Here is a 27,486-nt window from a genome sequence, read left to right on the forward strand (position 1 = left end):
AGGCAGAGGTCATTATCATTATTAAGATAACATTTTAACACAATTGCAATTTAAACTGAGGATTAATTAGACTAATCGAATTATAGAGAGTATGTTTTGTAGGTTAATTTTTGAAATAATTGAAATAAAATAAAATCATGCTCTTTAACGAATGATGAAAAAAAAAATCATGTTAATCGACACGAAAAACTCTACTTTTGTGAATAATAATATATATTATAGATCTTCGTTTTTTTTTTTATTAGTGCGTTTATTAAAATTTTGTTTTAGATTCTGAGCGAAGCGATGAATGTATTGATTTTACAATGATGTGTTTTTTTTTTTTGTGTCTGTCATCACCTTTTAGGACAGTAAAAGTGATTGGATTTTCTTAAACAGTAACTTTTCTGATAGGAAAGTGAATCTAGTTGGTACTTTGGGGGGTCAAAAGTAAAAATTTCCAAGTAGTTTTCAAAAGCGACGTGAAAAACAAAAGAAAAATTAAGGAAAAACGGGAATTTTTACGCAAAATCTGTTTTCGAGAAAATCGATTTTGGTTTTTGGTGTAACTCTAAAACAAATGACCGTAGGGACATGAAAACTTGACTGAATGTTTATATTAGCATTTTCTATACACCATAAAATTTTGAAAATATTTTGACTCTTTTTGAGCTGTTTACGGACATTGTCAGTTTTAAATTTTTTTAGTTTTTTTTTCTATAAATATCAATAAAATTTTATCTGTTGAGTAAAAAAGCTTGAAAATTTAATAGAAGGCTCCTAGGTTATTGTTTCAAAGGCAGATGAAAAAAGTTAAAAATCCTTAGTCACAGTTTTTATTAATAAGCATTTAAAGTTCAAATTTTGACAAAATACGGAAAAATCACGAAATTAGCAAATTATTTTGAGTTGAAAATTCATAAAAATTTTCTTTTTAAATCTAAGATTTGAAAATGTAATATAAAATTACTCATAAGTTTGTCTACCTTTATCAAAAAAAAATGTCTACAAGAAACTTAAATTAAATTTTTATGAGTGTCTGAAATTTATATTTTTGCAACATTTGATATTCACTCGATTTCTCATGTAACAATTTTCTTATTTTATTGTAATTAAAAAACGAATGACCGTAGATACTTGAAAATTTCACTGAATGTTTATATTAGCATTTTCTATACACCATAACATTTTGAAAATATTTTGACTCTTTTTGAGCTGTTTACGAACATTGTCAGTTTTCAATTTTTTAGTTTTTTTTTCTATAAATATTATCAACATTTTATTTGTTGAGTAAAAAAGCATGCAATTTTAATATAAGGCTCCTGATATATACATAGGCACAATTTTTTTTGATAAGCATTTAAAGTTCAAATTTTGACAAAATGTAAAAAATGTTCAACTTTTATAGCTAAAGATTGAAAATTGAAAACAAGGCTCCACGTAAATAGGTTATATATAAATTACTTTATTCACAATAATATCATCAAATATACTTGGTAAAATCATAGGCTGACTGACCATTTACGCTCAGAATTGTTTTTCTTATACAATGATATTATATCATTGAATTCAAATTTAACACCATCCATTACAGTGACGCACTATTGTAACCTAATGTACAGCAGAGCGACATCCACTTATCCACTATTTTTTAACTCTGAAGTTTACTTTCTTTTTTAAAATGTTAATATATGTAAATATAAATTTGAATGGGTAGTTGTTGAGTTATTTAACATAGATCATAAATCTATGGTCATATTGTGAGGAGATGTGGGGGCATTATAATAATATAGTCTTAAGTATACTTAAAACTTCAAAAATTAAAAATTGAAAACATTTTTTATTAGACGGTGAAAGATGGAGATGATTAGTGAAACACCCTGTATATTATACGTATATGACAAAAAAAACAATGTTTCATAAAAAGTTTTCGTAGAAGTTTTGAACTATCTATGTACACGGCTCTATATACCATATTCATATACGACCGCTATATCCAACAAATCTTTTATAAAAAGACAAAAACAATAATAATACTAATATTTTATAATATATCTTTTAATTAATGATCGTTTTACCCACATAATATAGGTAATAGTATACACACGAGACGTATTAAGTACACAACACGTGACGGTGATAATATTGTTATGATGATAATATTATACATTTATGTTTCAAAAATTGATAGACGATGGTTACTTGAGTCTGTTCAAATCCGATAAATTCTCGGGATTTTCATCAATGTGGAAGAAGAAAATTGTGGTCGTGATAATTTTGGGTTTTCCGCAACGGAAAAATTCACGGAAAAGACCGCACGCGCTCATAAGTATAAAACGCTCTAAACTCGCCATTGATGATGTATTCCCCAGGGCGACCTATACCTCTATATACTCTATATCTACCTATAATAATGTTATACATGCCGCCCGGCCGAAAACTAGCTCGTTAGAGTCAGTGGTGGGGAAGGGTTGAGTGAACCTAAAAGGCACCTGTGTCACCCGCACACCACCGCGCGGTACGTACCTATATAATATATTATACACTGTAACACCTCCCCCGCACTCTATCGTAAACCTTGGTGCCCCCTCCCCCCCAAACCCCTTATTGCACACAGTACCCTTCACGAATCGCCGCCGTCCATAGGTCGTCTTCGTCGTCGTCGTCGTCGTCGTCGTCGTCCTCGTCCCCTCCCATCACCGGACGGACGCGTTTCGCGATCGTGGCGAGGAAGGGTCAGAGAGGGCGCGGTCCCAGGGTTTTGGCGGCGGCGGCTATCGGCTATCGATTGCTCGGGACGGGGGCGCGCAGCGACTGTGTGTCAGTGTGTGTTTGTGTGTTAGTGTGCGTGTGTGAGTGTAGTTCCGGAGCAACTCGACGGCGACGCTCGGCTCGGCGCTGGAACGCACCGCCACACGAGCCACCGACGACGCCGACCGACGGCCGCCGCCACCGACGCCGACGACGACGACGACGACGACTACGACGACTACGGTGGTGACTACGATTACGGTGGCTACGACGACGAAAACCCCGCTCAGCAGTGGGATGACGTTTACTAGGCGAGCCGGACGACCGATACGCGGCTAATTTTGGAGGGCTTTGCATTACTATTTGTAAAAACTGATTTTTTTTTTTACCATCACATACCCCACAAACACACTCCTACACACACCTCCACACACCACTCACACACACACACCTACACATACCTACACATACCTCCACTCACAAACACATATATACACACACAAACACACATATACACACACAAACACCCACACACATTCACATTTATAACAATATAATATACCCGTCCGTTGCCGCCGCTGTTTGTTATAATATACTTCGCGTGTCTCCTGCTTTGTCGTCTAGTTCGTCCGTATCGCGTGGTGTCGGTGTCACTCACTTTGGATTCCGTGTAATACTACAGAAAATCGATTATCGAGTTGTCTGTCGCATACGACTCGCCAACTGAATTTTTCAAAAATTCTTTACACCTTTTTTTTGTTTTAATTTTAATTTTTAATTTTTCAAACATAATTTTTACAACACTCCTTGGGCACTATATTCCACAACCGGACCGACAGCAAATGGAAAGCACCGAACCTGATCGACGATCCGGCTCGGCAGTGGCGGCTTCTCGTCACCACTGACACGCGCATCGCAGGTAAATAAATAGCATATGCGACGATAATAATTTATTGCATATTGTCGTAGAATTTTTTTTGTATGCGTTCGACCTTGTAACATTACTGCAGTGTTCACAGTGTCGTATGTGTATAAAATATAAAATTATCGCGAGGCGACGTCTCCGCGGAGAAATTTATCCAGTACGTACCGTGATCACGGGACAGGTCATGATGCGCGTCTTCGAGTGAGCAATCTCGTTAACAGTTGCCGGGCAATGGGAGGGGGTGCTCGAAACGGTGTGGAAGTCGCGTTACGTACAGCGGTGGAACTGAGTGATACTTATCCGTGTGAGGCGCTCGCGACTTTGTCGTCTCGCGGCCGCCGGGACTTAAGTTTTGCAGATCTGAAGCCGCAGAATTCACACAATCTCTGACCGGCCTTGCGGGGACAATCGTGGTATATAAATCCGAAGCCCTGGACAATGGACCGTGATAACTTTATTAACCTATGGGCGATATATATAATTTATTATAAAAAGTTCACTCGGTGTGCGCAGAGTTCGTTGACTGCAGCGTTCTTGTATTTTAGCGTACACTGCTTACAGCGTGTCGTGGTAACCAGTAGCTGGTATATCAATCTGTTTGCACGCAATTGGTATCCAATAATATGTACACACCCGATACCGTTAAATTTAATGATATGGGTGTACCATGGGTCTATTAAATATTCAAAACCGTATAGGTCGTGTGTGTGTAGTATTGTACCCTTAAGGTGGACCTTACACGAAAATAATACTATATTATAGGTATCTATTATAGCTTTTTGTTCTTTCGAATATAGGTATCTATGGATGATGTTATAATGACGCAATTAAAGTCCGAGGGACATACGCTATGCTATTATAGTATAAATAATATAAATATTATTATAATGTAGTTGATATACTATATATTAATTTTGGCGTATGTAAAAGACAGTAAAACTAATGTGTACTCGTGGTGCCACCAATCGGTGCTTTCTCTTTCTTGCAGGGCTTGAAACCGATTGAAATAATTTCCGTTTCGGTTTCGATTTTGTATACCGGTTTTCAATTTTTTCGATTACAGTTTCAATTTTTCAATACCAGTATTAGGAAATTTCGGTTTTGGTTTCGATTTTGTATACTGGTTTTGAAATTTTACGATTTCAATTTCAACTTAGGAATACCGGTATTAAGAAATTTCGGTTTCGGTTTTTTATACCGGTTTCCAATTTTCTTTTGCGAATAATGAAATGGTTATCAACATTTTAATCATGAATATTTAAAAACACGTCAATTAAAAAAAAAAAATAAAGATTTCCAATTTTTTCATATCTTGGTTTTGAATTTAATACCAGTTTCCAATTTTTTACGGATTCGATTTTGAAATTAATACCGGTATCCAATTTTTCCGGTTTCGATTTTGAATTTAATACCGGTATCCAATTTTTTCCGGTTTTGGTTTTGATTACGGCTTCGGTTTCGGTTTCGGTTTTAAAACGGTTTATACCGGTTTCTGAAATCGGTTTTGAAAACGGTATCAAGCCCTGCTTTCTTGTCCTTCTATTTATATTTTATTCTTGTTTTCATTTTATGTAATTTGCTTATTGTATTACTATAAATACAGGTTGTAAATAAACCTTCTCTTGTAATAAAATAATAATAATAATAATGTGTTTTAAATATTTGTCTGAGAGTTTCGTTTGATTTTGCGGCCAGCAGTCAGTGAAGAGAACGAGCTGGTTTATTCGTATCATAATTTAATTATTATTGTCTTGACCGAAATTTCAACATTTTTTTATTAGGCTGATTGTGGGCGGTTCTAAATGTTTTATCTGTTTGGCCCTCGCTTATGTATTTTAATTATAATTTTTTTATAAAAGCTAGTATTCCGATTTATTATTGAAACGTTATTCAATTTTTCACATAGTAATTATAATAATTATTATAATAGAATTGTAATACCTACAATACGTATAGGATTTTCCGATACTATTATTATCCAATCGGTTTTGTACGTGTTAAATGTTATGCACCAGTGCTTGCAACCAGAAATTATATTGGGAGCTAAGTACCTACATTTTTTTTAGATAGTTAATCGAATTTATAGTATCAACGCGATATTAAACAATAATAATTAAACATGCTAAAAACTACTAAATTAATAGTTGCGTTATACCTATTAGCTAGTAACGTGTTGTGCTGATACAGTAATACATACAATTTAAATAATAATAATATTAAGGTAGGTACTAATTGTTTGGGTTAAGGTTGTTTATTTTCAATTTTGTATAATTGTGTAATAATTCTTATTATAAATCATAATACATTTTATAATCATTTACCACAGAACACAGAAATACCTTATACGTAATTATTTCTTTTGTGTCTAATTTAAATTAGAAGTTACAAATAAGTGCATCTCGCACGCACTTGAAAAAATGTACCTTTAGAAGTTATTTTTATCTGTATCATATATATATATATATAATATATTATATTTCGTCTGTCCGTGTGTAAGTATTCAAACTCCTCCTAAACGGTTGCACCGATTTTGATGACATTTTTTGTGTGCGCTTGCGTGGGTCCTTGAACTGTTAAGATTCACAATTGGACCCAGTAGGCCCAACCCGGAGAGGTGCTCAAACAGGGATTTTGAGATTTACGATGGAAATTTTTGTTTAAAAATGGTTGCTATTGGTTATAGGAGAAATAATTAGTAGAAATTAGTATTTATTTGTTATTGGTCACCATTTAGGCAGACCAGGTATAAGCATGCATCAAATCGAATTTTCGCACATTGCATACCAAGGTGGCCGAGTTGCACTGAGAGTATAGCAGGTGGATTGCTTACTTGATACGCTGTCACACATTGTCCGCGATCCGACGTAGTCGTATTGCCTACCAGGGTGGCTGAGTTGCACTTATACTGCTGTAAGTTACACTCAAAAGGAGTTGAACAAATACAATTTTTTTAAGAGTTGTATTTTTTTACGGGCAACGGAGTGCGCGGGATCAGCTAGATTTATTATAATTATTATTTACATTGTGAGTATACGCACATGTTCATTTTATTCAGTTTATTACCAGAGATAAAATCATTTTTGAACAGTTATAGTTGTTGGATTATTTAATACATTATATACCATATGTCCATATTACATAGATTATATTTATAAGTTTGAGAATATGGTGTAACCATAGTAAGAAGGTGTTCAAGTGTTAAACATGGTACATAATAATGAGTTAAATAGTATTTCAGATTTTCGAAACGCACACATCCTCTGCGTAAAGTTAACTTATTTTTTTATCATTATATTTTTAGATTTTATTATGTTATGTAATGCAATTCAACGCGTAAAAGTGAGAATTGATTATTTGTGCTTAACGTTTTTGCTGTTTTTGACTGTTAATAAAATATCACGTGTGTCGCTGAACAAAATATAATTCAACGACAACAGAAAATATTTTGCACGCACAAAAGTGGTCAGAGACTATATTGATCAATTTAAATAATTGTATTACCATACAACTAGGTAGGTAAAAAAAAATACCATGTTAAAATATTTTCACCTCATTAATGACGTCATTGTATTTTTTTTTGAACGAAGGCATGAATTTATATTATATTATAAGCTGTACGTCATGGAAGCGTAATTATTTACATTTAGCAAGTCAAACCTTCTTGACCTATTATGAAAGTCTTAATACTAATTTTTTTTTGTTTATGTATTTATATACATATATAATTTCAAATTTAATGTTATAAATGTGAGTAAACACGAACGGCAGGTAGTACAAAATATTTTTCAACCTTATACTTTAGGTATTCGCAAACATTGCGTTTTTTAGTCGACCGACGTTCGTTTACCTTTGTACCATTTCTTCTGACAACCGCCTTTTTCGAAAAAGAAAAATAATAATAATCAAGTTACAACCACATTTGTCCATATTATACGAACAATAACCTGGTCATGGAATTATGTCCATAAAGCATTATTATTTTTTTTACATCTCAGTGTACTGGTTTTTAAACGCATACGAATAGAGTGATATACACTCATATTATAGTCATATATTCTATCTGAAGGATATGAAGTTTATGTAACTCCGTAACTATACTAGCAATATATTTTTCACCACGTTTTGGCAATTATTAAGTTTGTGACGCTATCTATCTTAAGTAATGGCCTCTTCAAACCCACTAACCATTGTGACGTGTTCCATTGTTGTATGTTCGTACCCATATACATGTTACAAATTGTATATCGTGTTCCTTATGAGAACAGATATTACCTCATTTCACGAACCCTTAAAAAAAATTCATTGCATGTTTCTTTAACAAAAACGTACACTATACCTGATTTTCCATTAAATAAAAATATTATAACCAAAGTTGTGTGTATACGAAGTTTAGCAGATATGATAATTTATTCGTTTACTGACGTTTGCGGTTGAGAATTTTGAGGTTGGTTTATGATCTTGTTACATAATATTGCTCAATGTTAGTTTTTTTTTTGTGTGTGAATTTGAACATAAAATCATATTTGATTTTCAAATATTTTTCATTTTTGGAATAATTAAAACATGAATGATGATCTCATTAAATAAAACAGTAATTTATACTTTATGCTAGAATTAAAAAAATATATTATTTATTTTTCCGTACAAAAACATTGTCAAAGAGGTGTGAAGTATTTTAAACATGATTTTATAATATGATAATTCTGTATATTCTAATAAGTTGTTAGGAACTACATAGTACATACATTTAAATAGTATAATAGTTTTATAAATAATGTTTCATGGCTAAGTCGTAATTTGAACTCAATATTAACTATTTTAATTATTTCATTCTCAGTTACCTAAGATTCCTCCAATTGTTAAAGATATACCTTACGTAATACGCAATATTATAATTTTATCCAACTCTCATTTATTCATTAATAACAATGAAAGGCATTGAATTATTAATAATATCATATTATAATGTCTTATGACGTGTATTTGTGATAGATACACGACAGGACTGTTATGTAGCTAAATTGCATATCCAAATCGCCGTATCATATTAATATTACAATAGAAAACAGTTACATTCCAACATAATTCTACAAATTATCATAGGTATTTACATTGAAAAATAATATTACAAATTATCATACGTACGTCTATTAAGATAAGTTGCCGAGATAATGAATCACATACTCTCATGACAGCGTCCAACGTTATCTCGAGCAATTGTTTTAATAAACGTAGGTAAATTAATACAAAATGATATCCTATTATTTAATTTTCACAAACATAACACACCATTAAATTTAAAAATATAAACACATGAATTAATAACTATAATTTAATTTTTGGATTACATCTAGACTACAGCTCATAACATACATACACTAAATAATTAGATAAAGTTGTAACATTTTGAAAATATTGTTTTTGTATTTGTGTGGTTTACACTGATGTCTGCACAGTGGGTAATTAGGCATTTGACGGAGAGAGCTTCACCAAGAGTTGAACATTGGTCTGGTTTCAGTAAATACTAAATAGCATCTATATAATAAAATTTTTGATTGTAAATAACCTACCTATTTATCATTTATTGCCTATTATTTGATAGTTTTATGAATCATCCAAATTTAATTAAAAATGTGACATTTATTTGCATGTACGCCTCAATCGGTCGTAAATAATTCACTACATGTCAATTAATCGCAATCATTTTACCAAACGATGATTGTTCGCAAAGTACAGTATATCGTAAGATTATTAATCGTATAACGCCGAAAATATTAGGTATCTTATCTGAATTTAATTAGTCGCTATCTTACGTTGTTTGTAAATTAATAACTTAGCACATAATATTATGTAATGTAATCATGTAATGTAAATTACATAATTAAGGTGTAGACATTATGCATTAACTACTAATTATAATAATGGTAATACAAATAATATGAAAGATAATATTATCCCATCAATTTTTAATGTTGCATGTTTGAGTTTTAAGTTTAAAACATAGATGTGAAATATAATATTGTAAGTTGGTAGGCTTATTTTTTTTATTGTTATTAATTTTAATGTAATATTATTCATGCTTACATTATATTATTATTATTAATAGTTTTTCACTAATTATATACATATAATTATATTACATTTTGTATTAATATTAAACCTACTATATTGTTTTAAGTAGCAATAAATATTGTTCCTGTAACTTGTTATTGCTATGAACTATCTGATCAATTATTTGAGAGAAATTGTAAAGTGTCAAATTATTGTCAGTGACATTACGGGGTATTTATTTATTCAATTAACATAACAACATTTAATATTTTAACAATAGTAATAAAATAATGAAACTATGTAAAATTCAATTACGTATTTTATCTTAAAGAATGAATTAAAAAAGATTACAATTTAATTTGTAAACATCAAAAACACGTATTTAAAAAAAATTATATAAAAATATTCATATATTATAATAAAGACCACTGTTGTCTAACGTCAAAAGAAATATTTTACAATAACCTTTTCAAATAGACATTTTTTCATTTTGCTTAATTCATTAATCAGTCATTAAAATATAGGTAGATACTCGCAATATATAGATTGTTTTATTTTATTTTATTTTTTTTATTCATGGTACAGCATCAACTGCTAAGGTTATTAGCTTGCAACAAAAATTGGTAATTAGTACATAATAGAGTATAGTTATACAATAAATTCTTAAATTAAATTATACATATCAATTTGTTTTAAAAATATGATTATTTTGTTGGTGTTGTAATGGATAGGGTTGAGGGCTTCAAAGAGGTTGTCGGGCAATTTTAGACTTTTTCTGGTATCTGTATGGACACGGCAGTTGATAAGGAGGTGCTTGACTGTGAAAGGTTCTCCGCAGGTTAGGCACATTGCTGGTTCTTCTCTGCGCATAAGATGTCCATGGGACATCTTTGAGTGACCTATACGTAATTTATTGATAACTAGATTGTTTTATTGTATTTACAATATGCACAAAAACCGAAGAATATTTTTCACTGTAAAAAAAAATGTAAAATAGTTTACGTGAAATCAGTGGCAGCGATTGGTGCTAAATTACGTAAATTTTGCCATCTTCCTTCCCATTTAGATTTTATTAGTACCTATATTATCTACATTTATTAATAAAATATTGAAATATATTTATGTGAATGACTAGGTATTTGTGAATTCATATTTTTAAACAAAATGCACCTCGCAACAATTATTTATGAAAATTAAGATTTATTTTCGTTTAATGAGATTTTTATAATTTTAAATATCATCCTTCAAGTTTTTGCAGGAAATAAATATGTTCCCGGACAATAATTAGTTTGAAATATTCAAAGTCCATGTTTTACGGGTTAATTGATTGACGTGTCTGAACAATGACGACAATGACAAATTATATGTGAGTGAATAAGTATTATTATTTTCCATCTCCTTGCCGGTAACTCTGTTATTATAGTTTTTTTTTTTTCCAGTAAATAATTTGCCGAACCCTGTTATTTTGTAAAATGAGATAGCATTTATTCCGTGTGTAAATATGAGATGGAATAGCACATTGGTGTTTGATGTTAGGTAGTAGGTACTCAGTACTCTTACCTATTATTTTTCGACTTGATCTACTGGATTTTAATTTCACAAGAGAACACGAGACGTAATATATTATAATTGAAAATAATGTATTTGGACGTTATTTCATTCGTATATTTATTTTTCGGTTGAATGTTGTGAAATGTAAGAAATTGTTTCACCCCCTAACACACTCACTCAGACACCAGCGGTGCTGACAAGTAAAATTAATAACAGAAAAAAACATGAAGGAATAATGGTATAAGAAGATTCTGATAGATAATATTTAAATTCGAAGATACATCTATTCAAGAGATGAAAAAGCCATCTGTGGTCTATATTAAAGCAGGTGGTCAGGAATTACACAGAACTGCTAAAATCAAATAAGTAAACCGGGCACCACGAAAACTATACTGCATGGATGTGGAAAATCTCAGTGACAGTCTAATTCACGATATCGTTGTACCATATTTCGAAATTGTCTCATTGTTATATTGTTGATTGTATTGTGTTCGAAACAAAACTTATATTTGGACAATCTTTCTCCTCAACTATAATCGCGCGGGAAAAATTAAAATATAAAACAACCGTCTAGAACATATTATTATAATGAAATATAATGGATATCGTGTACCAATAGGCAATAATTGTAGGTACCTACGTTTATAATTAAAACTACCCGAACTGTAAATTGTAATTTTTCAATTATATAATATTATGTGTAATGTGTCATTAATTAATTTATATTTTGTTTTTTAAGTAATTTCACTGTATTGTATCGACAGTACTTATTATTGGCAGATGTTGGCAGTAGTAAATTGACATTCAACGTTCCAATAATTATTATAAAACCACCTGTGTTGTGATAACCTAGAACAATAATACTATATCAGTAGGCTCCCAGACAGCAATTTTTTGTTTAAAAATATTATTATAACAATATAATAACGAATAATATTAGTACAAAGTTATTATAATAATATTATAATATTATCATTACAAAATGCTGTTAGGGCTGTAAATCTAAGTATGGATGAAATATCGTATTGGAGTACTATCTAATAAATCACTAACAAGGTGATATTAATTAAACATTTTAAGATTCAAAAATAAATTTATAATGCACGATTATATTAATAATTTTTTATATAAATATTAAATAATACGAAAATAAGAGAGGAAGTAACAATTACTCGAGCTAAAATAGGCCACTTTCACCTAACACATGCATATCTCATCAAGAAGAAACAAGTATGCGATACTTGTAATGTAACTCTAACAATAGATCATAATATAGTCATCAACTGCCCCAAACACACCGAAGCCCGCAAGATCTTCAATAACCCTCTCACACTTCACCAAGCACTCAATGAAAAGAACACCATCGCAATCAGTGCACTTTTCCGCAATACAAACCTTAGCCATAAATTGTTAATAACGTGTCAATATTTGTATTAAGTTTTAATGTATATTAATACCTATTTGTTTATATTAAGTTAATGTAGGCTAAAAACCTAATGTGTAGTTGAAGCATAATTTTGCCAAATATATATATAAAAAAAATATATTACATTTTAAGGTCTTTCATGATTTATTGTATAATGGGTTCATTAATTTATATAATAAAATTGTAAACTACTATTATTTGATTTTATTTGCAGTTAAAATTTGAGTATAGTTGTTATATACGAGGTGTTAACTCAATTTGCTATTTTTTTACCGTAACTTTATTTTTGATTCATTGTAATAAATCAAATTTATATCAATGGGTTTTCTCAAAGGGTATAACTCTAGGTATCGAAGGACCTCATAATATTTTAGCTGACACTTTTCGACATTTCATCAAATCATTAAAAGTTTATTTAAATATCTTACACGTCATTCTTTTTATTCCTATACAAATATAATATATACAAATGTATCATAGTTTAATGCAACTGTACAGTGTACTTAAACCTTTTTGTTTGCAAAGACTTTTAGCTGCTAAGAAATAAAAATACATGAAATTTAGGTTATCATCTAAAAATGTCAACGTTAAACCAAAAAAATTAAAACCATGATTTAATCAGCATGGATCACCGCAGAGTCACTATATCATGCACTCTCGTGGAGAGCGAAGTTTTAGAACCACTGGTTCAAAATAACTAATAATAGTATAAGCTAGAGGAGGCTAAGTAAATTTTTTCTTGAGTATAGAAATTATAAAAATAAACTTATTTTAATTTTAATAATGTAGGTATATGATAAAATATGTAACTTGTATAAATAATAATAATAATGGCGAAGTATCGTTTCTTGATCACAAATACAGTTACAAAATATTTCCGAAATTTGAAACCAATGAGCTTCCTCTGTAATATTAAGTTAATAAAATATTATTTTTAATGAACTATAAATTACGTATTAATTACTTTTAAATAGACGCTTTAACAATTTATTTTATGTTTCCAATGTAACAAAAAATATATTATAATTTAATAATAATTGTATAACACTATAATATACCTATTATACGACTGTGTGTCCGTGAAAACAGTACAATGAATAATTAAATTACCCATATAACTCAGTACTCTATTAAACATATTTTGGAATGCTGTTTGCTGAACATGAAATTGAACTATTGGTACATCTATCTTCCGCAGACAGAATTCTAAAATAAGACTAAGGTACTTAGTAAAGTAGGTAGGTACCTAACTGAGTTATAGAGCGTGTACTTATATAGTTTTCGTGGACCTACTTTTTCGTTATATGTATATAAGATTATCTTTAAAAGGTATAACTTGACGAAGATTATTATTATTAGTAGTATTCATAGTACATAAATTGCACAGTTTAACAACCTCATTTAAAAAATTATGCATAGTTAGTAATAATTGTAATTGTAAAAAAATTGTTTACTACTTTCCTAAAATATTTCATCTGTTTTCTTATGTAGGTAGGTAATTCATATATTTACTGTATGGTTTTTAAATTCTCTTGCCAACTTAACCATAAATTAACAGTGTCACTTAAATAGTTGTGCGTAATTCGTGATTTCAGTAAACACTATTCCATTCATTTATTATTTATTAAAATAATTGTACGTGTACACAACGCTACTCGTATATTCCGGTTATATAAACTAATCTGAATCATACAACGCAGAAACATTATGTAATTAATTTTACGCTAAAATCATTATTATAATTAATATAACATCTTACGTTAATATTGACAATTAGTATGCATTTTGAACATTTAAGTGGCACGTTATATAATGCGATAATACATTTTATTAATTTGTATATTCCATTTATTGAGTAAATCCAACACTAATGTGACATATATTTTCTTTCGAAAGTTACAGGTACATGAAGTTATTGCGTATGCGTAAAAATCTATGTAATTATCTTGATTTTTCTTTCGATTTAATTAATCTAAGATTATTTTTAGTTTAATTTATTAACACGTATTGCATAATGCATATCGTATAACTAGGTAGGTATATAGTATATATATATGTATATAATATGTTGTATTGTGTACAAAATTTTGATCTCCAGAGGGGGGATATGAATGCCCCTTCCCCCCCCCGTATATACGTCACTGTATAACACAGAAATATTATATGTCTATATTTACATCAGTATTTTGATGGTCACGACGGTTAAAAATTACATAGAAATAATTTAGGGATATATTTTTTTTAATAGTTTTTGTTATTAGTGGAAATGATATAATTAAACGGTACTTTTGTAATTGAATTTGTATTATTATTATCATTATTATGTAAAATTGTCTATGTCAAGAGTTATTAACCTGGTCCCAATCGTTTAAAAATTAAAATGCATTAAAGTTATATTAAAACTCAATGATAATACAATTTCAATAATTGATAGCATTTTAAACAAATAAAAATTATAATAATAATAGATCGTGGCTAATTTCGAAGAAATTATTTCAAATAAACATGTTATACATATTCAATAATAATTTTACATTATTATATATATTATATAATATACGTTTTAATAACAATTTAATTTAAAGGTTATTACTTATGATAAAAAAAAAACAACAGATAGGTATAATAGTAAAAAGATTTTATAATAAGCTTAGTATAATATTATGGTGAATTAATACATCATATCTAATAATATTTTGTATGTACATTTACACACTATAATATAAACACGTTATTTTTGAACACAAAATGCTCAGAAGGAAATTTCCACGTGACCCTATATGTACCAAATAAAACATATAAAATAAAAAATATTAAAACGCAGTGGACATTGTTAAAAGTGGTGAAGGACTTACAACTTATACGACTTTGCCGAAGACTATAAAATAGTAACATGCTTGTATGCCTTCGGGTAAATCTAATCTCGTATTAAGCAAATTTTTATAACACTATATTTTATTTATTTCCTTAGAAATTATCGTTCATGTACAATATAACACCTATATTATTATTATTATTATTATTATTATCATTATTACCATTGTAATCGAACCCGGGATTTGTGACGTTGCGTTGTTGTAATGGTTGGCAATAAAATAGTTGGTTTTATTTTGTATGCAATCGGAAAGCACGAACTCAACTGATGCGGACAGATCAATATTGGTACTGTTATTTTTCTGACAGCATTAGATAATAATAAACGTAGATACGCGTACGGTGTCCTTTGATGTCGTTACATCTACTATGCTACTTTCTAGTCACACACTTCACACGGTGGAAATGTGTCCACTAAGCATGTGGAATTCCCATAGGACGTATCGTGCGTGTGAGCGAGTTTATAATATTATATTCGTGTTTGTGGCTTTTTGTGGTGGTCCCCAAAGGAATTAAATTCAGTGTCATATGCATTTTAAAACACACACGGAGCATCACACAAATATAATATACTTCAATCCAAATATTGTTCATTAGTATAACGATCATAGGTAGGCAGGTGGGTACAACCAATAATTTTACGTTTGAAAAAGAAAGAAAGTATTTTGAATAAAATATAATCCTACCGATTCCTTGCAACATATATCTTTAACCCTGAGCACACAACTACCTCTTCCCCTCCACTTTATTCCGTGTCAACACTGCTTTGCGCTGCGCACATGTAGTTACGGTTCACACTCGCACTGTTTACCTGCGTGTCGGTTCAGAGCGACGGATATTGATAATTTTGACTATTTAATACTAACTTTGATTCGGTCGTTTACAATATCTGAGTAGTATAACCACCTTGGTAAGTTGGTAAAATATTATATTTTGAATATCATTTTGTCAAACAAACATCTGCCTGCGGTGAATATACAATTTTTATCACGCGTTAAACGTCAAACGTCTAGCGAAACATTAAAATTAATAATAATGACATATTGTTCATGAATTATATTTTCAAAATTATTTACGGAACTATACTCTATTCCATATTAGTTTGACCACTTTCGCGCATGCACACTGAGCCGCCGGAACGTTCAGACCCTCCCCCCCCCCCCCCACAAACAGTGCCAGATGTCCGTGATTGGTCGGCGTATGTCGGTAACCGACGGTACTTCTTGTTGTAGTAACGTTTATAAGAGGGGATGCGCGGCGGCAACTGGTTTTGGTCGGTAGACTGGTCAAACTAATATGGAATAGAGTATATTATATAAGTACTTATAGTACCTACCTACCTATAAGTGTAACCATATATTATTGTTAGTCGAGCTTGCTAGTTTAACCTTGAACTTATTTTAATACTAACACATATAATAATATAGTGTTTTTAAGACGATACCTATAAAAATATTTTTTTTTAGTGTTACAATTTCGTAAACCTGGTAATATTGTAATATTATATAATATTGTATGTATACTTTATTAATCTAATACTAAATATACATATTATATTGATGTTTAATTTCTAATTGAAACATTACAGTTAAAAGGTAAACATTTAAATATAATGTGATACCGAGTTAAAGAATTAGGTTTAAAATATTAGTGATATTTCGGCGGACAGTGTGTTTCCCCTTACGTCCTTACCATCACCGCGAATACATCACTGGGTCTAGCTCTTGTATACTCCTATAGGAAATAATCATCTTCATACGCAGTGTTAACTACAAATTTCGTATAAATTATAACATATAATATTGGTAAATACCTAATTGCATCTCACGATATCTTCGGGAAACGAATGGTGGCGTTTCGTAGGGCCAGAGGTAATATGAATTCTCATTCCACTAAAATTCTATCACACATGATAGGTACCTGCCTATTTGCGGACGGCGACCGAAAAACAGTTCGACCGAAAATCATTGTTAATCGGTTAACGTAGACGATGGTCATGGTGAAAAGTGAAAACTGATGGCGACGGCAGATAACCGGCGAGTTATATTGCTGTTATCCGCTCGCCACAAATGTACCATGGGTTGAATTACATCTCGACCAAGTGGTTAACTTCCTGGAGTACGGAAGTCGCGGGCTTATACAATCTGACTATGGAATTTGCGGACGAATGTGTTCTAGAAGTTGTTGCCAAAACATGTATCGGTGAAACCCGGCGAGGTTCTAACCGCGATAATCATGGCCGATGCGACCGCATGTTGTTAATGGTACCTATATACTCGTGGCAAACCGTGATATTTTCCGCGGGTCGGTCATCAGAAACAGTCATTTTCTCCTAAGCCATCTCGGCCGTCCAATATTATTTTCTTCACTGTTTTGATGTATTATTTTTTCGTATTTCATTTCAAAGTATTGTGTAGTGAAGTGCGATTAAATTCTGCGATTCTCGATCCACAACAAACCGTTTCCGTGTCGTTATAATATTATGTGGGTGTGTATTATAATATATTATATAGAGCATTCGCAATTCGCATCATGCATGCTCACTCACATTTTTTCTTAAAAGAATAGATTTATTCAAATTCTGATTTTTGAAATTTTCAAGTATACTTAAGAACCATATTTTAAATGACCAATTTAGATTTTTATACTATTTAAGGAGAGTCAGACATACATACTTCTATTTTTCGAAAGACAACCAACCTTTTTTTACTGTGAACTGTTGGCACATAATAGTTTTGAAAATGTCGATATCACTTGTTAATTGAAAATTAAAACTATATTTTATTTAAATTTTAAAATTTGAGTTGGTTTGGATAATCTGAGTTTAACTCTGCTAAAATAATCGTGTAATGCACATATTATGATGACTTACAGATTAAAACTAAAAACTATAACATATAAATCTTAAGACAAACTAATAATGGTTTATACTAACCCAAATGTGTCCTTGCCGGTCATCAAAATCAATAATCTATAAATCGGATATTGTTTTTATTTTATTTTTATTTGATACAATGTTTGTATATAATTGTTGTACACATTTGTTTGAAGTATTGATGCTAATAAAAATCTCAATAGATTAAACTAGGTTTTGATCTTACAATGATTTTTAGTAAATCAGTTTATGATTATATATTTTTTTTAAATATATTAATGTTTTTTCGAAGACTTTTATTTGATAGTATAGGTAATCTTTTATTTTTTTGCTAATTATAATAAAACAATATTATTTGTCACAAATCAGAAAATATAAAATAAATAATAAAATATATACATATTGCAAAAATAATTATATTTTATTATTCTAATTCACAATTTTTTTTTAGGGAATTATAGGGAAAATAACTATCGAGACCCTATTACCTACCTATAATATACTGTTTAGTAAATCAAATATTTTATATAAGTAATATAATGTAGGTACTATATATGTAAATAAATATTTTCTGTGAACTATTCTATAATAATAGAGTAAGTAAAATGCAGGGAAATTGAAATTCAATTCAATTGAATAAATATTTTATCATATTATCTGTTGTTGATTAAATTCAAGAGATAAAATTGTATGATTCAGCCACTCAGGAATACTGTTCAATCTCAATAAATTGATTACATGATAATAATAATATAGATAGATTTTTCTTATGTAATTATTCAAGAAGACTTACGTATTACGATGAAAAATTATAATGATTACAATTTGAAATTATCATATTGCATCGTCGCATATTATTTATTTTGTGAATAAATTTACATTTTATAACAATGACAAAATTACATTGTTGATCGATATTGTTTTATAATATACGAGTGTTAAATACGAAAGGACAATGCAATTATTTATACAAGTGTTTGCGACTCGATAGTGTTTTCGAACATGATATAGTTCTATGAAACGGAAGGCGTGAAAATCGATGTAATTTTATATTTAAGTGTCTGAAAAATATCACTGGTTATGTGTTTGTGCGACATAAACAGACTTCGGTAACTGTATAACAAGAGGGAGGGCTGTCAACGCGTAATCGACACCCAACGAATATGACGTATCGTCTGCATGTATCCTATTGTCTGACCAATGATATTTTTTTTCACAGCACATGGTAGTTAAATCCTTTGACTGGTACTGTAATAATTTTAAAAAAAAAAACAACATGTCCTCGAGTTTCTAAAGAATAACGATAACATAATAAATTAAACAATTTTTTTTTTGTTATAATAAACTTCTATTGAGTAGTGTTAACACTCCTATAAAGGAGTAATTAATAGTTATTATAAAATATTACATACTATTTAAGACTTCTAATTTAAGGACTTGATACGCCAACGCTCTATAATATTCATAATTCATCCTCACCCCTCACGTTTATATTATTGGATCGTGCATCTACTTCGGTCATGAACGTCTAAAAGGTTAAACGATTATAATATTATTATGGTGCTAGATAACTTATCTGCATGTATCATGGATATACTAAAGTACATTGTTATCAAACCCGGATTAAGGGGGGCTAGGGAGGGCCATGACCCTGGGCCCACAGACCACAACTAATATCGAACAATAGTGGATAGTACGTAGTATAATATATTTATGTTTCCTATAAGCTATATTATTGCTAAATATTGCTATAGTATATCAATAATTGATATGTTATTATTATTATTATTATGTTATCGTAATATCGATAATGTCGTCTATTTTTAGCAGGATGATAATTGGTCAGGACTACCCGAGTACGGTGAATACATTGGATTACGAATTTATGACAAATGACGATTGAAACATTATTACTATAGGTATTATAGATTTAGCTATAAAACTGTTGTTGATGTTAACTTTTGAATATTACATAGAATAAAGAACGTATTCAATATTCATACAATAATTTTTATAATTTATTATGTTCATTGTTCAAACACTTACATTTTATAAAAAAAGTATTGAAATAAAAAATGAACAATTTTTATAAAAAAAAAAACAAAAAATTAAGAAAAATACAGGGCATATTTTACTTTTGATCCAAAAAAGTACGAATTAGATCCAATTTTCTATCTTTGAAGTTAATTATCAAAACCCTTAAAAGTGTGGGAAGAAAATAAAATACACACATTATTGTAAATTCTTTAGGTACACAAACATCACTTCGCTCGGAATCTAATATTGTTAATTTTTTTTGAGAATCACAAAAATGTAAAAATGAAATTAATGTAGGTACGAAGTTAAATTGATCACTTACTTATTTGTTAATAATTATAATATACTATTTTTATTTTATCTAATAATCGATTTCGCTTAATTAGTAAAACCTTTTATGGTATAACTTAATGTTATATAATAAAATATATAATATTTTCCTTAGCTAAATTTTTATATTATTTTCAATTAGCTTTAACTATTTTATTAGTTTTGAGTTTTTGACAAATGGAACTTCAACAACTAAAGGTACCTTCAACATTAATTTAATGGAGTATCTCGATTCGTTGAAAAAATAATAATAATTAAGGCATTAGTATAAAAATAAATACTATCACACATATTAATTGTATGACATGCAAGACACGCAAGACACGAGGAAACGCCCAAAGAAAAAACAGTATGACTGGCGTATACGTTTTTCGTTAATTGTAATTTGTACGTACTATCTGCTATACTGAATAGTGAAGAGTATTATCGAAAATGAAACAAAGTAAATTACTGATATAAATAAATTTATTTACGTGTTTAATTTGAAATTTGAAATTATATAAATTATAAAGTGATATTTATGTTTACAGTTCAAATTGTTAAGCAAGACACAAGGTAATACAAATAGAATATTTTCAAACCAAAACTTAGCGGTTTAATTCTGATTTAGTGGCATGTTATGAATAAAAAAATATTATTTTTTTTACAATGTTATGATGTTTTGTAATATTATTCATATATAATAGATACAATATAATTACATTTTTAGCAGCTCGTCAATGAGAAATATTCAAGTTTGTTAAAATATAATTTATCTATTATTACATGCACTATAAATCATAAGAATAGTTACCACCTTTTTATAAGATGTGTGTTAGTAAAATAATGAAAAATAATAACAATAAGATATTAAGTTTTTACTTATTATATCTGATGATTGCTTATGCAACCACATATTATAACATTTATGCTTTGAATCGTCCAATGATGTGGTTGCATTACTCACCATAAGTAAGTAATGGAGTTTTTTCCATCAATAAAGATAATAATAATAATAATAATAATTTATCATAAAAGGTGAAACACTCTGTCACTTTATCTTTTTGTCTGTTTTTAAATTGTTTTAGTTATTTTACGAGCTAATGAACCATACCTACTAGAGCCATGCAGTGGGTTGTGTACTAACTAGGGTGGTGGTTATAACCACCCCAACCACAATATGTTTGGACGGGACAACATTTTTTTAAATGTCTTTTTCAAGGTTTCCTAGATTTAAACCCTTTTTCCAAATTTAGGTATAAGTACGCCACTGAAACTTTTTGTACATTTGTACACAATAATATTATATTATTTTAAAACCAGTATTTTAGCGTATCAGCAAATCTTAAAGCAATACTTTAAACATTACAACTAATACGTAAATTAGCCCAAAATCTTAACAAGTTTCTTAAGGCAGGTATGAATGAAATCATAATTCATAATGCATAAATATAAATTATAATACATTATAACAATGTTATGATTATACTTTTAGTGCAAATACATTAGTACATTACATATTTTATTAATAATACAATTTTATAAGATATATATACTTTAAGACATAGGAGGAGTGTGGGTCATGATAAATTATCCCAGCAACCACATATACTATTCATTTCTCCTCACCTCACCTTCATACTTAAAAAAATTAAATATTTTTAAACAATACTATTTATTTATAACTTTATGAATTTTAAAAATAACAAATTTATAATATACCATAACTTTAATAATTTAAACGAAAAAAATGAATTACATTTTCAGCAGCTCATCAAAGATGAATAGGTTTTAAATTGTGTCTCATTTAATGCTGCATTAACGTAAAAATTTCAAACCCAATTGTAACTAGATTTTCTGCATCTAGATCAATGTCCGTATTGTTATAATATTTTATAAATATTCGTCGATAAATAGAAATGGGATATATGATATTTTCCTTCGGTGAAACCTACTTGGATTTTATCGTTATGGCTGTCTAGAATATATTATATTATTTTAATTATTTTAAAATATTATATTTACCAAAATTAAAGAAAATTAATGTGGCCTCGGCGCGGCACAGTGTTTAAAATCAATCTCGCAACGGGATTGAGAGTAAGCAATTTTGGTAGTGCCCAAAAATCTTGCCACACATACATGTTGTACCGACCGTCCCAACCCTACTATATCAGCTCTACCAACCTACAGGCTAATGACCTCAGTCGTCGAAGCCTCAAACCTAATAAAAAAAAAAAATTAATTTAAATTAAAAGTGCTGTTTAAAATTTGAATAAGAAAATAGGAAAATATTTTGTCAGAATCTACAGTAGGTATACATATACCAAATGACAAATTGTGAATTTAAAAAAATAAAAAGTAATAGTACTCGTATGACTCTTATGTGATCATAGCTTTATTATATTATTTGTAAAATATAATTTTATGTTAGATAATCTTTACAAAAATAAGCATTTTAATACGTATTTAAGCTGGAGCTTTAAAAATGAAATACATTCTTTTTTCAACTTCCTGTATACGGATTACGATAAGATACATAGGAACCGTAATTTCCGTTAATTTAAAATCAACAACATTTCATAACGAGTAATAAATACTTTACTTAATATTATTAAAGTGATAAATACTGGTTATAATATAAAAGATAGTCTATAAGGCATATTTTATACTTTTAATAGTTAATTCATAAAAATATTGGCATATAAATTTAAATAATTAAGTTTTGGTAACTCCACAACTAAAATATTTTATATTACATATAATATGTAAGGAACTATTATTATTTAAACTATACTGCACTAATGCTGAAATTATTACTAAAACAAAAATTAGAGTAGAAACAAATAATAAAACAATCAAATAAAAATAACATTCACAGTATTCACATAAAGTAACAATATCGATCTGAACTCAAATTGGTACATTAAAACATATCTAAATAAATTATCATTATTTTGAATATTGATTTGGTATAAAAAGAAAAATCTGAGCATTTTATTGAAAATTATTTGTACCAGCCAATATACAAGTACCTATTCAACTCAATTTACATTATCCTTATTATTTTATTTTTTTAAACCGTTGTTTTATCAGTGTGCAGTATAAATGTTTTTTTTGTGCATATCTCTAACAAGTTAATCATTTTTTTTTTTATTCTAATATTGTGTTCATATATTACATTTATTATTATATTTTTAAAAAACCCCGTTCATCTAATTAAAAATTACTAAAAGAAATTAATTAGCGAAACGTGTATACAGGGAACGATCAATTTTGATTGTTTATCGCAATAAACTTGGGTACTATCCTTGGACTGCAAATATTTGACTTCGCTAAAACGATGTTGTAAATATATTATACAAATTTACTTAAATATCTAAATTTATAATAACCACATCTTGTGCAATTCATATCAATATGAATGTTATAATATAATATTATGTGATAGGTATGGAACACAGGCTTTTTTTTTTTAAATAAAAAACAATTTTTTTACGGCACTGCCATCTTGTGGATTTTCCTTCAATTTAGTTTTTTGGTTATAACGGGGTAAGATCTCCGACTGTTTATAGACAAGTCGTGTACAAAAATTATTTTTTCATTAAGTATTTACATATGGGGATTTCAGTCGTAAGATTGGTTAAATAGTTTTCATTCATTATTATGGAATACTTAGTTAATCAGTGTCTTTTCGTTGTCTGTTTTACATTTTTAATAAATATATTATACTTAGTTTTAAACTTTAATTATGTATGTAGTATGTATAACATTAAACTTATTATTTTTAATAATAAAAATAACATTAATATAAGATTTTGAACGTAATAAGTTATAATTAAGAAGCACCTATTAATAAGCACCCTATCTAGTGACTAGTACCGATCATTTTTAAGAAAAAAATATTGGGAAATGTCAATAAAATACTTCGATTAAAATATATATATTTTTTATCATTGTGTATATGCAATACAATGTATGAATTATTTTTAATAATATTACGATTTTGAATTATGGACAATTTTTTTGTTTCATTCATTTTTAAGACACAAATTTACAAATTCTTCCGTACCGAATACAAACATTAGTTCTCACAATTCTGAGAACTTTTTTGTTACATTAGAATATTATCCATGGTAAGATAAATAGTGTTGATTCGACCAAGAAGACTGTTTCATTTTTTTAATCGAAAAAGTTCACTTTGTTCTTATTAAAGATAAATATTAAATTGTATTGTTTCTCGTCGGCCATAAACACAGAAAATAAAAATAAATAATTTTTTTGTTGTTGCTTTTAACTATTCAAGGACTAGTGAACATTTGGAATTCCGTGCACTATTTCCAACGTCGTGGTACACGGGCGGGCGCCCGTTGATGTTTATGACTCTCAAAAATATTGATCTGCTCCGGTTGGCCGCTGCGAGTTTGGCCGCCGAGCAGCTCACACCGTAGATTTATCCATGTGCATACCGTAAAATTCATAAAATCCAAACTGTTTGTATATTGTAATTTCTGCTGGTCAAGTATAACGTATTATTATTATTATGACGGCTTGTCACAACACTACGTTTGCTATACCGTGCAGGAATTCACAGTATAGTTAATTTTTAAGCCCACGCCTTCCTTCGGTTTGCACTGTTCTAAATTATTCATCAGGAAGTATCTACTTAAGTTATGCAAATATACAATAGGTAATATTATAGTGGCTATATAGTAGAAAATACTATTGAAATAACAAAGAAACCAAGCAACACTTATCTTGTAAATGCTCATATCTCGTTATTATTATTATTATTCTTTAACACATTTGAGATTCATCTAATAATTATCATTAAATTCTTCAGCTACTACTTTAATAATATTCTTCGGTTGAATTTAGTTGTAAATTTTACTTTCAATGCATTGCAGTTTAAATGCAGCCTTTAGTTTGGCTAGGAGCTTTCAAAATTAAACAAAAATAAACTAAATAAACAAAAAGTAATTATAATAGATTTCTTACACATCACATATAATAATATATACATGGGTAGTGTAATATGACTCTGCTATTCAAATATATTTACAAAGAATTTCGCGGATTTTTCTTTTTAGTTTTTTGTAATACAAACGAACAATATTAGAATTAATAGTGGTTCATATCATTAAATTATCAACGGAATTAAATTAACACCTACTGCCGAATACTATATTTCAAACTGTTTGGTAAATACCGGACGATTATCCAAGTGAAAAAGTTATTAATGATTTATGGTCACTGATACGTAATGTAATCCCGATAAGTAATGCTAGTTTATACATATTGTGTTCATTACAACAATTATTGTTGTGCCAATTGAAACAATACTACAATAAGGTATTTGAAGACAATTTAAAAATAAGTCAGAATAAAACATATTTCTCATCAAGTTTGTATGACGGTTTGACACGTCGTGACGACTAAAACGTAGTGGTCGTAATTCTGTAACCTATAGCTAATTGTTAGTTATGACTAAACAGACAACAGTTATCGGGTAGGTATGAAAATTGTAATAATGCTGAAATATCGTTTCGACTTAATGGTTCCAAGGAATCGCACATAGATGTATCCACATTCGGACATTCCACGTAATATGTACCTAAAGAATTTTTCTGAAACACAAAACACCTACTAACTTATGGCCTTTGCTGTCGAGTTGTTACTAAGACCAATAAAAAAAATAAATACCTATAGACTTCGGAGAGTTAATTATATATCGGGGTGATCAAAAACGACCGATGAAGGAGTTTTGATGAGTGGTAGTGAAGTGGTGGAGATGATGGTGGCAAAAAGGCACACATCTATAGAAATCCACGTTATTGTGTCCCGCGTATATGAAAAAGACAAAATCTAATCTTCGACGGCGGTGGTATCTGAACTTAGGTCGTGTCGACTATATTATTTACAGGTCCTGGCAAAAGCAACGTGGGGTGCGAGGGAAGGCGAACAAAAAATACAATATTTTACTATTAATATTATAATATTATACTATCATGACGTATAATATTGTTGCACAGATCGTATATTTTACTTTGAAGCCGCTCCTGACTAGTGACTACATGATTATATTATTATCATTAATATGATTAGATAATTATACCACTTACTTAAAAAGGCATCACACACATCAGCGTTGCATATTGTATCCATATTACAAAATATGTATAGGCACATAATATACACCATGCGAAATTGTAGAACATTTGCCGAATAAATGGTGTATAGTCAGCTTTAATATAAGAGGGAATTTACTTATAATAAAACTTAAAGGTAAAATATTATCTGTGTTCGTACATCAGTTTTTTTACGATATTTTAATAAGTAATATTTGAGCAAGTTACGAGTATGTCAATTATTGCAATTAAATTCTCTTAACATGCTTAACTGCTTAAGAATATTAGCAATTAGATACCTATACTGTTGCACAAATCGTATATTTTACTTTGAAGCCGCTCCGTTGTTGGACAGTGGCCTAGGTATTAGGTATCTTAATTGTCTACTCTCACTGCTCTTCGTCAGTGTTTCGGGTTAAGACAATAAGTTTACCTCCCATCGACATGCACCGGACCGTCTATTGTTTTGGTAATAATTGATATATACATTGGAATATACTTTAATTTCTTTTTATTTGGAATATAGTAATATGTCCTATTAAGTCAGTGCGTCGTGTAACGTAATGTTTGTGGCGCAGAATTG

General features: G+C 29.5%; 1 protein-coding gene across 5 annotated transcripts in view; it reads left to right on the top strand.

The window, feature by feature from the left end:
- The first annotated feature begins 2,920 nt into the window (after positions 1-2,920).
- Positions 2,921-27,486, top strand: part of LOC132948876 (sodium channel protein para-like) — a 71,936-nt gene continuing 47,370 nt past the window's right edge. For 2 of the 5 annotated variants that reach the window (XM_061019553.1, XM_061019556.1), the window contains exon 1: positions 2,923-3,649. The gene's annotated coding sequence lies outside the window, so the exon portion shown is untranslated. Of the gene's footprint in view, positions 3,650-27,486 lie in introns of all 5 variants that reach the window. The other 3 variants (XM_061019557.1, XM_061019554.1, XM_061019555.1) reach the window with 3 other exon arrangements.

The sequence above is a fragment of the Metopolophium dirhodum genome, chromosome 7 (genome assembly GCF_019925205.1).
Source record: "Metopolophium dirhodum isolate CAU chromosome 7, ASM1992520v1, whole genome shotgun sequence".
Lineage (NCBI taxonomy): Eukaryota > Metazoa > Arthropoda > Insecta > Hemiptera > Aphididae > Metopolophium > Metopolophium dirhodum.